Genomic DNA, 16,993 nt, shown 5'->3' with positions numbered 1-16,993 from the left:
TCCATGCACCTCTCTCCCCCTATTCTACCTGGTACGTTTGAACTGTCTGCTAACCTGGAACACCCACTGCACCCCTGAATCCATGCACCTCTCTCCCCTCATTCTACCTGGTACGTTTGAACTGTCTGCTAACCTGGAATATCCACTGCACCCCTGAATCCATGCACCTCTCTCCCCTCATTCTACCTGGTACGCTTGAACTGTCTGCTAACCTGGAATATCCACTGCACCCCTGAATCCATGCACCTCTCTCCCCTATTCTACCTGGTACGTTTGAACTGTCTGCTAACCTGGAATATCCACTACACCCCTGAATCCATGCACCTCTCTCCCCTCATTCTACCTGGTACGTTTGAACTGTCTGCTAACCTGGAATACCCACTGCACCCCTGAATCCATGCACCTCTCTCCCCTCATTCTACCTGGTACGTTTGAACTGTCTGCTAACCTGGAATATCCACTGCACCCCTGAATCCATGCACCTCTCTCCCCCTATTCTACCTGGTACGTTTGAACTGTCTGCTAACCTGGAATATCCACTGCACCCCTGAATCCATGCACCTCTCTCCCCCTATTCTACCTGGTACGTTTGAACTGTCTGCTAACCTGGAATATCCACTGCACCCCTGAATCCATTCACCTCTCTCCCCTCATTCTACCTGGTACGTTTGAACTGTCTGCTAACCTGGAATATCCACTGCACCCCTGAATCCATGCACCTCTCTCCCCTCATTCTACCTGGTACGTTTGAACTGTCTGCTAACCTGGAATATCCACTGCACCCCTGAATCCATGCATCTCTCTCCCCTCATTCTACCTGGTACGTTTGAACTGTCTGCTAACCTGGAATATCCACTGCACCCCTGAATCCATGCACCTCTCTCCCCTCATTCTACCTGGTACGTTTGAACTGTCTGCTAACCTGGAATGTCCACTACACCCCTGAATCCATGCACCTCTCTCCCCTCATTCTACCTGGTACGTTTGAACTGTCTGCTAACCTGGAATATCCACTGCACCCCTGAATCCATGCACCTCTCTCCCCCTATTCTACCTGGTACGTTTGAACTGTCTGCTAACCTGGAATACCCACTGCACCCCTGAATCCATGCATCTCTCTCCCCTCATTCTACCTGGTACGTTTGAACTGTCTGCTAACCTGGAATATCCACTGCACCCCTGAATCCATGCTCCTCTCTCCCCTCATTCTACCTGGTACGTTTGAACTGTCTGCTAACCTGGAATATCCACTGCACCCCTGAATCCATGCACCTCTCTCCCCCTATTCTACCTGGTACGTTTGAACTGTCTGCTAACCTGGAATATCCACTGCACCCCTGAATCCATGCACCTCTCTCCCCCTCATTCTACCTGGTACGTTTGAACTGTCTGCTAACCTGGAATACCCACTGCACCCCTGAATCCATGCACCTCTCTCCCCTCATTCTACCTGGTACGTTTGAACTGTCTGCTAACCTGGAATATCCACTGCACCCCTGAATCCATGCACCTCTCTCCCCCTATTCTACCTGGTACGTTTGAACTGTCTGCTAACCTGGAATATCCACTGCACCCCTGAATCCATGCACCTCTCTCCCCCTCATTCTACCTGGTACGTTTGAACTGTCTGCTAACCTGGAATACCCACTGCACCCCTGAATCCATGCACCTCTCTCCCCCTATTCTACCTGGTACGTTTGAACTGTCTGCTAACCTGGAATATCCACTGCACCCCTGAATCCATGCACCTCTCTCCCCTCATTCTACCTAGTACGTTTGAACTGTCTGCTAACCTGGAATATCCACTGCACCCCTGAATCCATGCACCTCTCTCCCCTCATTCTACCTGGTACGTTTGAACTGTCTGCTAACCTGGAATATCCACTGCACCCCTGAATCCATGCACCTCTCTCCCCCTATTCTACCTGGTACGTTTGAACTGTCTGCTAACCTGGAATATCCACTGCACCCCTGAATCCATGCACCTCTCTCCCCCTATTCTACCTGGTACGTTTGAACTGTCTGCTAACCTGGAATACCCACTGCACCCCTGAATCCATGCACCTCTCTCCCCCTATTCTACCTGGTACGTTTGAACTGTCTGCTAACCTGGAATACCCACTGCACCCCTGAATCCATGCACCTCTCTCCCCCTATTCTACCTGGTACGTTTGAACTGTCTGCTAACCTGGAATATCCACTGCACCCCTGAATCCATGCACCTCTCTCCCCTATTCTACCTGGTACGTTTGAACTGTCTGCTAACCTGGAATACCCACTGCACCCCTGAATCCATGCACCTCTCTCCCCTATTCTACCTGGTACGTTTGAACTGTCTGCTAACCTGGAATATCCACTGCACCCCTGAATCCATGCACCTCTCTCCCCTCATTCTACCTGGTACGTTTGAACTGTCTGCTAACCTGGAATATCCACTACACCCCTGAATCCATGCACCTCTCTCCCCTCATTCTACCTGGTACGTTTGAACTGTCTGCTAACCTGGAATACCCACTACACCCCTGAATCCATGCACCTCTCTCCCCTCATTCTACCGGGTACGTTTGAACTGTCTGCTAACCTGGAATATCCACTGCACCCCTGAATCCATGCACCTCTCTCCCCTCATTCTACCGGGTACGTTTGAACTGTCTGCTAACCTGGAATATCCACTGCACCCCTGAATCCATGCACCTCTCTCCCCCTATTCTACCTGGTACGTTTGAACTGTCTGCTAACCTGGAATATCCACTGCACCCCTGAATCCATGCACCTCTCTCCCCTCATTCTACCTGGTACGTTTGAACTGTCTGCTAACCTGGAATATCCACTGCACCCCTGAATCCATGCACCTCTCTCCCCTCATTCTACCTGGTACGTTTGAACTGTCTGCTAACCTGGAATACCCACTGCACCCCTGAATCCATGCACCTCTCTCCCCCTATTCTACCTGGTACGTTTGAACTGTCTGCTAACCTGGAATATCCACTGCACCCCTGAATCCATGCACCTCTCTCCCCCTATTCTACCTGGTACGTTTGAACTGTCTGCTAACCTGGAATACCCACTGCACCCCTGAATCCATGCACCTCTCTCCCCTATTCTACCTGGTACGTTTGAACTGTCTGCTAACCTGGAATACCCACTGCACCCCTGAATCCATGCACCTCTCTCCCCCTATTCTACCTGGTACGTTTGAACTGTCTGCTAACCTGGAATATCCACTGCACCCCTGAATCCATGCACCTCTCTCCCCCTATTCTACCTGGTACGTTTGAACTGTCTGCTAACCTGGAATACCCACTGCACCCCTGAATCCATGCACCTCTCTCCCCCTATTCTACCTGGTACGTTTGAACTGTCTGCTAACCTGGAATACCCACTGCACCCCTGAATCCATGCACCTCTCTCCCCTATTCTACCTGGTACGTTTGAACTGTCTGCTAACCTGGAATACCCACTGCACCCCTGAATCCATGCACCTCTCTCCCCCTATTCTACCTGGTACGTTTGAACTGTCTGCTAACCTGGAATACCCACTGCACCCCTGAATCCATGCACCTCTCTCCCCTATTCTACCTGGTACGTTTGAACTGTCTGCTAACCTGGAATACCCACTGCACCCCTGAATCCATGCACCTCTCTCCCCTATTCTACCTGGTACGTTTGAACTGTCTGCTAACCTGGAATATCCACTGCACCCCTGAATCCATGCACCTCTCTCCCCCTATTCTACCTGGTACGTTTGAACTGTCTGCTAACCTGGAATATCCACTACACCCCTGAATCCATGCACCTCTCTCCCCTCATTCTACCGGGTACGTTTGAACTGTCTGCTAACCTGGAATATCCACTGCACCCCTGAATCCATGCACCTCTCTCCCCTCATTCTACCGGGTACGTTTGAACTGTCTGCTAACCTGGAATATCCACTGCACCCCTGAATCCATGCACCTCTCTCCCCCTATTCTACCTGGTACGTTTGAACTGTCTGCTAACCTGGAATATCCACTGCACCCATGAATCCATGCACCTCTCTCCCCTCATTCTACCTGGTACGTTTGAACTGTCTGCTAACCTGGAATATCCACTGCACCCCTGAATCCATGCACCTCTCTCCCCTCATTCTACCTGGTACGTTTGAACTGTTTGCTAACCTGGAATATCCACTGCACCCCTGAATCCATGCACCTCTCTCCCCCTATTCTACCTGGTACGTTTGAACTGTCTGCTAACCTGGAATATCCACTGCACCCCTGAATCCATGCACCTCTCTCCCCCTATTCTACCTGGTACGTTTGAACTGTCTGCTAACCTGGAATATCCACTGCACCCCTGAATCCATGCACCTCTCTCCCCCTATTCTACCTGGTACGTTTGAACTGTCTGCTAACCTGGAATACCCACTGCACCCCTGAATCCATGCACCTCTCTCCCCCTATTCTACCTGGTACGTTTGAACTGTCTGCTAACCTGGAATATCCACTGCACCCCTGAATCCATGCAACTCTCTCCCCTCATTCTACCTGGTACGTTTGAACTGTCTGCTAACCTGGAATATCCACTGCACCCCTGAATCCATGCACCTCTCTCCCCTCATTCTACCTGGTACGTTTGAACTGTCTGCTAACCTGGAATATCCACTGCACCCCTGAATCCATGCACCTCTCTCCCCCTATTCTACCTGGTACGTTTGAACTGTCTGCTAACCTGGAATACCCACTGCACCCCTGAATCCATGCACCTCTCTCCCCCTATTCTACCTGGTACGTTTGAACTGTCTGCTAACCTGGAATATCCACTGCACCCCTGAATCCATTCACCTCTCTCCCCCTATTCTACCTGGTACGTTTGAACTGTCTGCTAACCTGGAATATCCACTGCACCCCTGAATCCATGCACCTCTCTCCCCCTATTCTACCTGGTACGTTTGAACTGTCTGCTAACCTGGAATATCCACTGCACCCCTGAATCCATGCACCTCTCTCCCCTCATTCTACCTGGTACGTTTGAACTGTCTGCTAACCTGGAATATCCACTGCACCCCTGAATCCATTCACCTCTCTCCCCCTATTCTACCTGGTACGTTTGAACTGTCTGCTAACCTGGAATATCCACTGCACCCCTGAATCCATGCACCTCTCTCCCCTCATTCTACCTGGTACGTTTGAACTGTCTGCTAACCTGGAATATCCACTGCACCCCTGAATCCATGCATCTCTCTCCCCTCATTCTACGTGGTACGTTTGAACTGTCTGCTAACCTGGAATATCCACTGCACCCCTGAATCCATGCACCTCTCTCCCCCTATTCTACCTGGTACGTTTGAACTGTCTGCTAACCTGGAATACCCACTACACCCCTGAATCCATGCACCTCTCTCCCCCTATTCTACCTGGTACGTTTGAACTGTCTGCTAACCTGGAATACCCACTGCACCCCTGAATCCATGCACCTCTCTCTCCCTATTCTACCTGGTACGTTTGAACTGTCTGCTAACCTGGAATATCCACTGCACCCCTGAATCCATTCACCTCTCTCCCCCTATTCTACCTGGTACGTTTGAACTGTCTGCTAACCTGGAATACCCACTGCACTCCTGAATCCATTCACCTCTCTCCCCCTATTCTACCTGGTACGTTTGAACTGTCTGCTAACCTGGAATACTCACTGCACCCCTGAATCCATTCACCTCTCTCCCCCTATTCTACCTGGTACGTTTGAACTGTCTGCTAACCTGGAATACCCACTGCACTCCTGAATCCATTCACCTCTCTCCCCCTATTCTACCTGGTACGTTTGAACTGTCTGCTAACCTGGAATACCCACTGCACCCCTGAATCCATGCACCTCTCTCCCCTCATTCTACCTGGTACGTGTGAACTGTCTGCTAACCTGGAATATCCACTGCACCCCTGAATCCATGCACCTCTCTCCCCCTATTCTACCTGGTACGTTTGAACTGTCTGCTAACCTGGAATATCCACTGCACCCCTGAATCCATGCACCTCTCTCCCCTCATTCTACCTGGTACGTTTGAACTGTCTGCTAACCTGGAATATCCACTACACCCCTGAATCCATGCACCTCTCTCCCCCTATTCTACCTGGTACGTTTGAACTGTCTGCTAACCTGGAATACCCACTGCACCCCTGAATCCATGCACCTCTCTCCCCCTATTCTACCTGGTACGTTTGAACTGTCTGCTAACCTGGAATATCCACTGCACCCCTGAATCCATGCACCTCTCTCCCCTCATGCTACCTGGTACGTTTGAACTGTCTGCTAACCTGGAATATCCACTGCACCCCTGAATCCATGCACCTCTCTCCCCTCATTCTACCTGGTACGTTTGAACTGTCTGCTAACCTGGAATATCCACTGCACCCCTGAATCCATGCACCTCTCTCCCCTCATTCTACCTGGTACGTTTGAACTGTCTGCTAACCTGGAATATCCACTGCACCCCTGAATCCATGCTCCTCTCTCCCCTCATTCTACCTGGTACGTTTGAACTGTCTGCTTTCCTGGAATATCCACTGCACCCCTGAATCCATGCACCTCTCTCCCCCTATTCTACCTGGTACGTTTGAACTGTCTGCTAACCTGGAATACCCACTGCACCCCTGAATCCATTCACCTCTCTCCCCTCATTCTACCTGGTACGTTTGAACTGTCTGCTAACCTGGAATACCCACTGCACCCCTGAATCCATTCACCTCTCTCCCCCTATTCTACCTGGTACGTTTGAACTGTCTGCTAACCTGGAATACCCACTGCACCCCTGAATCCATGCACCTCTCTCCCCCTATTCTACCTGGTACGTTTGAACTGTCTGCTAACCTGGAATACCCACTGCACCCCTGAATCCATGCACCTCTCTCCCCTCATTCTACCTGGTACGTTTGAACTGTCTGCTAACCTGGAATATCCACTGCACCCCTGAATCCATGCACCTCTCTCCCCTCATTCTACCTGGTACGTTTGAACTGTCTGCTAACCTGGAATATCCACTGCACCCCTGAATCCATGCACCTCTCTCCCCCTATTCTACCTGGTACGTTTGAACTGTCTGCTAACCTGGAATATCCACTGCACCCCTGAATCCATGCACCTCTCTCCCCCTATTCTACCTGGTACGTTTGAACTGTCTGCTAACCTGGAATATCCACTACACCCCTGAATCCATGCACCTCTCTCCCCTCATTCTACCTGGTACGTTTGAACTGTCTGCTAACCTGGAATATCCACTGCACCCCTGAATCCATGCACCTCTCTCCCCTCATTCTACCTGGTACGTTTGAACTGTCTGCTAACCTGGAATACCCACTGCACCCCTGAATCCATGCACCTCTCTCCCCCTATTCTACCTGGTACGTTTGAACTGTCTGCTAACCTGGAATACCCACTACACCCCTGAATCCATGCACCTCTCTCCCCTCATTCTACCTGGTACGTTTGAACTGTCTGCTAACCTGGAATATCCACTGCACCCCTGAATCCATGCTCCTCTCTCCCCTCATTCTACCTGGTACGTTTGAACTGTCTGCTAACCTGGAATATCCACTGCACCCCTGAATCCATGCACCTCTCTCCCCCTATTCTACCTGGTACGTTTGAACTGTCTGCTAACCTGGAATATCCACTGCACCCCTGAATCCATGCACCTCTCTCCCCTCATTCTACCTGGTACGTTTGAACTGTCTGCTAACCTGGAATACCCACTGCACCCCTGAATCCATGCACCTCTCTCCCCCTATTCTACCTGGTACGTTTGAACTGTCTGCTAACCTGGAATACCCACTACACCCCTGAATCCATGCACCTCTCTCCCCTCATTCTACCTGGTACGTTTGAACTGTCTGCTAACCTGGAATATCCACTGCACCCCTGAATCCATGCACCTCTCTCCCCCTATTCTACCTGGTACGTTTGAACTGTCTGCTAACCTGGAATATCCACTGCACCCCTGAATCCATGCACCTCTCTCCCCTCATTCTACCTGGTACGTTTGAACTGTCTGCTAACCTGGAATACCCACTGCACCCCTGAATCCATGCACCTCTCTCCCCCTATTCTACCTGGTACGTTTGAACTGTCTGCTAACCTGGAATACCCACTGCACCCCTGAATCCATGCATCTCTCTCCCCTCATTCTACCTGGTACGTTTGAACTGTCTGCTAACCTGGAATATCCACTGCACCCCTGAATCCATGCACCTCTCTCCCCCTATTCTACCTGGTACGTTTGAACTGTCTGCTAACCTGGAATATCCACTGCACCCCTGAATCCATGCACCTCTCTCCCCTCATTCTACCTGGTACGTTTGAACTGTCTGCTAACCTGGAATATCCACTGCACCCCTGAATCCATGCACCTCTCTCCCCCTATTCTACCTGGTACGTTTGAACTGTCTGCTAACCTGGAATATCCACTGCACCCCTGAATCCATGCACCTCTCTCCCCTCATTCTACCTGGTACGTTTGAACTGTCTGCTAACCTGGAATACCCACTGCACCCCTGAATCCATGCACCTCTCTCCCCCTATTCTACCTGGTACGTTTGAACTGTCTGCTAACCTGGAATATCCACTGCACCCCTGAATCCATGCTCCTCTCTCCCCTCATTCTACCTGGTACGTTTGAACTGTCTGCTAACCTGGAATATCCACTGCACCCCTGAATCCATGCACCTCTCTCCCCTCATTCTACCTGGTACGTTTGAACTGTCTGCTAACCTGGAATACCCACTGCACCCCTGAATCCATGCACCTCTCTCCCCCTATTCTACCTGGTACGTTTGAACTGTCTGCTAACCTGGAATACCCACTGCACCCCTGAATCCATGCTCCTCTCTCCCCTCATTCTACCTGGTACGTTTGAACTGTCTGCTAACCTGGAATATCCACTACACCCCTGAATCCATGCACCTCTCTCCCCCTATTCTACCTGGTACGTTTGAACTGTCTGCTAACCTGGAATACCCACTGCACCCCTGAATCCATTCACCTCTCTCCCCTCATTCTACCTGGTACGTTTGAACGGTCTGCTAACCTGGAATATCCACTACACCCCTGAATCCATGCACCTCTCTCCCCCTATTCTACCTGGTACGTTTGAACTGTCTGCTAACCTGGAATATCCACTGCACCCCTGAATCCATGCACCTCTCTCCCCCTATTCTACCTGGTACGTTTGAACTGTCTGCTAACCTGGAATATCCACTGCACCCCTGAATCCATGCACCTCTCTCCCCTCATTCTACCTGGTACGTTTGAACTGTCTGCTAACCTGGAATATCCACTGCACCCCTGAATCCATGCACCTCTCTCCCCCTATTCTACCTGGTACGTTTGAACTGTCTGCTAACCTGGAATATCCACTGCACCCCTGAATCCATGCACCTCTCTCCCCTCATTCTACCTGGTACGTTTGAACTGTCTGCTAACCTGGAATACCCACTGCACCCCTGAATCCATGCACCTCTCTCCCCCTATTCTACCTGGTACGTTTGAACTGTCTGCTAACCTGGAATATCCACTGCACCCCTGAATCCATGCTCCTCTCTCCCCTCATTCTACCTGGTACGTTTGAACTGTCTGCTAACCTGGAATATCCACTGCACCCCTGAATCCATGCACCTCTCTCCCCTCATTCTACCTGGTACGTTTGAACTGTCTGCTAACCTGGAATACCCACTGCACCCCTGAATCCATGCACCTCTCTCCCCCTATTCTACCTGGTACGTTTGAACTGTCTGCTAACCTGGAATACCCACTGCACCCCTGAATCCATGCTCCTCTCTCCCCTCATTCTACCTGGTACGTTTGAACTGTCTGCTAACCTGGAATATCCACTACACCCCTGAATCCATGCACCTCTCTCCCCCTATTCTACCTGGTACGTTTGAACTGTCTGCTAACCTGGAATACCCACTGCACCCCTGAATCCATTCACCTCTCTCCCCTCATTCTACCTGGTACGTTTGAACGGTCTGCTAACCTGGAATACCCACTGCACCCCTGAATCCATGCACCTCTCTCCCCCTATTCTACCTGGTATGTTTGAACTGTTTGCTAACCTGGAATATCCACTGCACCCCTGAATCCATGCACCTCTCTCCCCCTATTCTACCTGGTACGTTTGAACTGTCTGCTAACCTGGAATATCCACTACACCCCTGAATCCATGCACCTCTCTCCCCTCATTCTACCTGGTACGTTTGAACTGTCTGCTAACCTGGAATACCCACTACACCCCTGAATCCATGCACCTCTCTCCCCTCATTCTACCGGGTACGTTTGAACTGTCTGCTAACCTGGAATATCCACTGCACCCCTGAATCCATGCACCTCTCTCCCCTCATTCTACCTGGTACGTTTGAACTGTCTGCTAACCTGGAATATCCACTGCACCCCTGAATCCATGCACCTCTCTCCCCTCATTCTACCTGGTACGTTTGAACTGTCTGCTAACCTGGAATATCCACTGCACCCCTGAATCCATGCACCTCTCTCCCCTCATTCTACCTGGTACGTTTGAACGGTCTGCTAACCTGGAATACCCACTGCACCCCTGAATCCATGCACCTCTCTCCCCCTATTCTACCTGGTATGTTTGAACTGTCTGCTAACCTGGAATATCCACTGCACCCCTGAATCCATGCACCTCTCTCCCCCTATTCTACCTGGTACGTTTGAACTGTCTGCTAACCTGGAATATCCACTACACCCCTGAATCCATGCACCTCTCTCCCCTCATTCTACCTGGTACGTTTGAACTGTCTGCTAACCTGGAATACCCACTACACCCCTGAATCCATGCACCTCTCTCCCCTCATTCTACCGGGTACGTTTGAACTGTCTGCTAACCTGGAATATCCACTGCACCCCTGAATCCATGCACCTCTCTCCCCTCATTCTACCTGGTACGTTTGAACTGTCTGCTAACCTGGAATACCCACTACACCCCTGAATCCATGCACCTCTCTCCCCTCATTCTACCGGGTACGTTTGAACTGTCTGCTAACCTGGAATATCCACTGCACCCCTGAATCCATGCACCTCTCTCCCCTCATTCTACCTGGTACGTTTGAACTGTCTGCTAACCTGGAATATCCACTGCACCCCTGAATCCATGCACCTCTCTCCCCTCATTCTACCTGGTACGTTTGAACTGTCTGCTAACCTGGAATACCCACTGCACCCCTGAATCCATGCACCTCTCTCCCCCTATTCTACCTGGTACGTTTGAACTGTCTGCTAACCTGGAATACCCACTACACCCCTGAATCCATGCACCTCTCTCCCCTCATTCTACCTGGTACGTTTGAACTGTCTGCTAACCTGGAATATCCACTGCACCCCTGAATCCATGCTCCTCTCTCCCCTCATTCTACCTGGTACGTTTGAACTGTCTGCTAACCTGGAATATCCACTGCACCCCTGAATCCATGCACCTCTCTCCCCTCATTCTACCTGGTACGTTTGAACTGTCTGCTAACCTGGAATATCCACTGCACCCCTGAATCCATGCACCTCTCTCCCCCTATTCTACCTGGTACGTTTGAACTGTCTGCTAACCTGGAATATCCACTGCACCCCTGAATCCATGCACCTCTCTCCCCTCATTCTACCTGGTACGTTTGAACTGTCTGCTAACCTGGAATACCCACTGCACCCCTGAATCCATGCACCTCTCTCCCCTCATTCTACCTGGTACGTTTGAACTGTCTGCTAACCTGGAATATCCACTGCACCCCTGAATCCATGCACCTCTCTCCCCTCATTCTACCTGGTACGTTTGAACTGTCTGCTAACCTGGAATACCCACTGCACCCCTGAATCCATGCACCTCTCTCCCCCTATTCTACCTGGTACGTTTGAACTGTCTGCTAACCTGGAATACCCACTACACCTCTGAATCCATGCACCTCTCTCCCCTCATTCTACCTGGTACGTTTGAACTGTCTGCTAACCTGGAATATCCACTGCACCCCTGAATCCATGCTCCTCTCTCCCCTCATTCTACCTGGTACGTTTGAACTGTCTGCTAACCTGGAATACCCACTGCACCCCTGAATCCATGCACCTCTCTCCCCCTATTCTACCTGGTACGTTTGAACTGTCTGCTAACCTGGAATACCCACTACACCCCTGAATCCATGCACCTCTCTCCCCTCATTCTACCTGGTACGTTTGAACTGTCTGCTAACCTGGAATATCCACTGCACCCCTGAATCCATGCTCCTCTCTCCCCTCATTCTACCTGGTACGTTTGAACTGTCTGCTAACCTGGAATATCCACTGCACCCCTGAATCCATGCACCTCTCTCCCCTCATTCTACCTGGTACGTTTGAACTGTCTGCTAACCTGGAATACCCACTGCACCCCTGAATCCATGCACCTCTCTCCCCTCATTCTACCTGGTACGTTTGAACTGTCTGCTAACCTGGAATACCCACTGCACCCCTGAATCCATGCACCTCTCTCCCCCTATTCTACCTGGTACGTTTGAACTGTCTGCTAACCTGGAATACCCACTGCACCCCTGAATCCATGCACCTCTCTCCCCTCATTCTACCTGGTACGTTTGAACTGTCTGCTAACCTGGAATATCCACTGCACCCCTGAATCCATGCACCTCTCTCCCCCTATTCTACCTGGTACGTTTGAACTGTCTGCTAACCTGGAATATCCACTGCACCCCTGAATCCATGCACCTCTCTCCCCTCATTCTACCTGGTACGTTTGAACTGTCTGCTAACCTGGAATACCCACTGCACCCCTGAATCCATGCACCTCTCTCCCCTCATTCTACCTGGTACGTTTGAACTGTCTGCTAACCTGGAATATCCACTACACCCCTGAATCCATGCACCTCTCTCCCCCTATTCTACCTGGTACGTTTGAACTGTCTGCTAACCTGGAATACCCACTGCACCCCTGAATCCATTCACCTCTCTCCCCTCATTCTACCTGGTACGTTTGAACGGTCTGCTAACCTGGAATACCCACTGCACCCCTGAATACATGCACCTCTCTCCCCCTATTCTACCTGGTATGTTTGAACTGTCTGCTAACCTGGAATATCCACTGCACCCCTGAATCCATGCACCTCTCTCCCCCTATTCTACCTGGTACGTTTGAACTGTCTGCTAACCTGGAATATCCACTACACCCCTGAATCCATGCACCTCTCTCCCCTCATTCTACCTGGTACGTTTGAACTGTCTGCTAACCTGGAATACCCACTACACCCCTGAATCCATGCACCTCTCTCCCCTCATTCTACCGGGTACGTTTGAACTGTCTGCTAACCTGGAATATCCACTGCACCCCTGAATCCATGCACCTCTCTCCCCTCATTCTACCTGGTACGTTTGAACTGTCTGCTAACCTGGAATATCCACTGCACCCCTGAATCCATGCACCTCTCTCCCCTCATTCTACCTGGTACGTTTGAACTGTCTGCTAACCTGGAATATCCACTGCACCCCTGAATCCATGCACCTCTCTCCCCTCATTCTACCTGGTACGTTTGAACGGTCTGCTAACCTGGAATACCCACTGCACCCCTGAATCCATGCACCTCTCTCCCCCTATTCTACCTGGTATGTTTGAACTGTCTGCTAACCTGGAATATCCACTGCACCCCTGAATCCATGCACCTCTCTCCCCCTATTCTACCTGGTACGTTTGAACTGTCTGCTAACCTGGAATATCCACTACACCCCTGAATCCATGCACCTCTCTCCCCTCATTCTACCTGGTACGTTTGAACTGTCTGCTAACCTGGAATACCCACTACACCCCTGAATCCATGCACCTCTCTCCCCTCATTCTACCGGGTACGTTTGAACTGTCTGCTAACCTGGAATATCCACTGCACCCCTGAATCCATGCACCTCTCTCCCCTCATTCTACCTGGTACGTTTGAACTGTCTGCTAACCTGGAATATCCACTGCACCCCTGAATCCATGCACCTCTCTCCCCTCATTCTACCTGGTACGTTTGAACTGTCTGCTAACCTGGAATATCCACTGCACCCCTGAATCCATGCACCACTCTCCCCTCATTCTACCTGGTACGTTTGAACTGTCTGCTAACCTGGAATATCCACTGCACCCCTGAATCCATGCACCTCTCTCCCCCTATTCTACCTGGTACGTTTGAACTGTCTGCTAACCTGGAATACCCACTGCACCCCTGAATCCATGCACCTCTCTCCCCTCATTCTACCTGGTACGTTTGAACTGTCTGCTAACCTGGAATATCCACTGCACCCCTGAATCCATGCACCTCTCTCCCCCTATTCTACCTGGTACGTTTGAACTGTCTGCTAACCTGGAATATCCACTGCACCCCTGAATCCATGCAACTCTCTCCCCTCATTCTACCTGGTACGTTTGAACTGTCTGCTAACCTGGAATATCCACTACACCCCTGAATCCATGCACCTCTCTCCCCTCATTCTACCGGGTACGTTTGAACTGTCTGCTAACCTGGAATATCCACTGCACCCCTGAATCCATGCACCTCTCTCCCCTCATTCTACCTGGTACGTTTGAACTGTCTGCTAACCTGGAATATCCACTACACCCCTGAATCCATGCACCTCTCTCCCCCTATTCTACCTGGTACGTTTGAACTGTCTGCTAACCTGGAATACCCACTGCACCCCTGAATCCATTCACCTCTCTCCCCTCATTCTACCTGGTACGTTTGAACGGTCTGCTAACCTGGAATACCCACTGCACCCCTGAATACATGCACCTCTCTCCCCCTATTCTACCTGGTATGTTTGAACTGTCTGCTAACCTGGAATATCCACTGCACCCCTGAATCCATGCACCTCTCTCCCCCTATTCTACCTGGTACGTTTGAACTGTCTGCTAACCTGGAATATCCACTACACCCCTGAATCCATGCACCTCTCTCCCCTCATTCTACCTGGTACGTTTGAACTGTCTGCTAACCTGGAATACCCACTACACCCCTGAATCCATGCACCTCTCTCCCCTCATTCTACCGGGTACGTTTGAACTGTCTGCTAACCTGGAATATCCACTGCACCCCTGAATCCATGCACCTCTCTCCCCTCATTCTACCTGGTACGTTTGAACTGTCTGCTAACCTGGAATATCCACTGCACCCCTGAATCCATGCACCTCTCTCCCCTCATTCTACCTGGTACGTTTGAACTGTCTGCTAACCTGGAATATCCACTGCACCCCTGAATCCATGCACCTCTCTCCCCTCATTCTACCTGGTACGTTTGAACGGTCTGCTAACCTGGAATACCCACTGCACCCCTGAATCCATGCACCTCTCTCCCCCTATTCTACCTGGTATGTTTGAACTGTCTGCTAACCTGGAATATCCACTGCACCCCTGAATCCATGCACCTCTCTCCCCCTATTCTACCTGGTACGTTTGAACTGTCTGCTAACCTGGAATATCCACTACACCCCTGAATCCATGCACCTCTCTCCCCTCATTCTACCTGGTACGTTTGAACTGTCTGCTAACCTGGAATACCCACTACACCCCTGAATCCATGCACCTCTCTCCCCTCATTCTACCGGGTACGTTTGAACTGTCTGCTAACCTGGAATATCCACTGCACCCCTGAATCCATGCACCTCTCTCCCCTCATTCTACCTGGTACGTTTGAACTGTCTGCTAACCTGGAATATCCACTGCACCCCTGAATCCATGCACCTCTCTCCCCTCATTCTACCTGGTACGTTTGAACTGTCTGCTAACCTGGAATATCCACTGCACCCCTGAATCCATGCACCACTCTCCCCTCATTCTACCTGGTACGTTTGAACTGTCTGCTAACCTGGAATATCCACTGCACCCCTGAATCCATGCACCTCTCTCCCCCTATTCTACCTGGTACGTTTGAACTGTCTGCTAACCTGGAATATCCACTACACCCCTGAATCCATGCACCTCTCTCCCCCTATTCTACCTGGTACGTTTGAACTGTCTGCTAACCTGGAATATCCACTACACCCCTGAATCCATGCACCTCTCTCCCCTCATTCTACCTGGTACGTTTGAACTGTCTGCTAACCTGGAATACCCACTACACCCCTGAATCCATGCACCTCTCTCCCCTCATTCTACCGGGTACGTTTGAACTGTCTGCTAACCTGGAATATCCACTGCACCCCTGAATCCATGCACCTCTCTCCCCTCATTCTACCTGGTACGTTTGAACTGTCTGCTAACCTGGAATATCCACTGCACCCCTGAATCCATGCACCTCTCTCCCCTCATTCTACCTGGTACGTTTGAACTGTCTGCTAACCTGGAATATCCACTGCACCCCTGAATCCATGCACCACTCTCCCCTCATTCTACCTGGTACGTTTGAACTGTCTGCTAACCTGGAATATCCACTGCACCCCTGAATCCATGCACCTCTCTCCCCCTATTCTACCTGGTACGTTTGAACTGTCTGCTAACCTGGAATACCCACTGCACCCCTGAATCCATGCACCTCTCTCCCCTCATTCTACCTGGTACGTTTGAACTGTCTGCTAACCTGGAATATCCACTGCACCCCTGAATCCATGCACCTCTCTCCCCCTATTCTACCTGGTACGTTTGAACTGTCTGCTAACCTGGAATATCCACTGCACCCCTGAATCCATGCAACTCTCTCCCCTCATTCTACCTGGTACGTTTGAACTGTCTGCTAACCTGGAATATCCACTACACCCCTGAATCCATGCACCTCTCTCCCCTCATTCTACCGGGTACGTTTGAACTGTCTGCTAACCTGGAATATCCACTGCACCCCTGAATCCATGCACCTCTCTCCCCTCATTCTACCTGGTACGTTTGAACTGTCTGCTAACCTGGAATATCCACTGCACCCCTGAATCCATGCACCTCTCTCCCCTCATTCTACCTGGTACGTTTGAACTGTCTGCTAACCTGGAATATCCACTACACCCCTGAATCCATGCACCTCT

This window comes from Ranitomeya imitator, chromosome 3 (genome assembly GCF_032444005.1).
Source record: "Ranitomeya imitator isolate aRanImi1 chromosome 3, aRanImi1.pri, whole genome shotgun sequence".
Classification (NCBI taxonomy): Eukaryota; Metazoa; Chordata; class Amphibia; order Anura; family Dendrobatidae; genus Ranitomeya; species Ranitomeya imitator.
Note: the sequence above shows the minus strand (reverse complement) of the source record.